The sequence below is a fragment of the Octopus bimaculoides genome, chromosome 4 (genome assembly GCF_001194135.2).
Source record: "Octopus bimaculoides isolate UCB-OBI-ISO-001 chromosome 4, ASM119413v2, whole genome shotgun sequence".
NCBI classification, from domain to species: Eukaryota; Metazoa; Mollusca; class Cephalopoda; order Octopoda; family Octopodidae; genus Octopus; species Octopus bimaculoides.
In genome coordinates this window covers 85279809-85280436 of record NC_068984.1, presented here as the reverse complement: position 1 = coordinate 85280436, position 628 = coordinate 85279809, and positions in this window count along the sequence as shown.

Here is a 628-nt window from a genome sequence, read left to right as displayed (position 1 = left end):
TATATATATATATATACATATATATATGCATGTGTATATATATATATATATATATGTGTATTTATATTTATGTGTATATATATTTATGTATACATGCATATATATGTATATATGCATATACAAGGTGTCCACAAAGTATGGGTACATGGCGATTAACACATACTTTAAGAAATTATTATTTCTTATATTTAATTGTTTATGCTATGACTTTATTTACTCCATGTACCCACATGGCGATTAACACATACTTTAAGAAATTATCATTTCTTATATTTAATTGTTTATGCTATGATTTTATTTACTCCATGTACCCAGACCTTGTGGAAACCCTGCATATGTATGTGCATATATATATGTGTGCACATATTTATGCAGATTTGCATTTTCCGAAACAACTAATTATATATTATGCAGGTATGTACGTGTATTCTTTTGAGATATAAATTTCTTATCCTTTGAAGACCTCAAGCTGGTTACTTACAGAGTGACAATGTTTTTTTCTTTAACTCATGACAGCTGTTAGGTTTTGTGGTTATCTGAATTGGTGTGTCTAGGTATATCTGCATGTCTATGTGTGTGTGTGTGTGTGTGTGTGTGTGTGTGTGTGTGTGTGTGTGTGTGTGTGTGT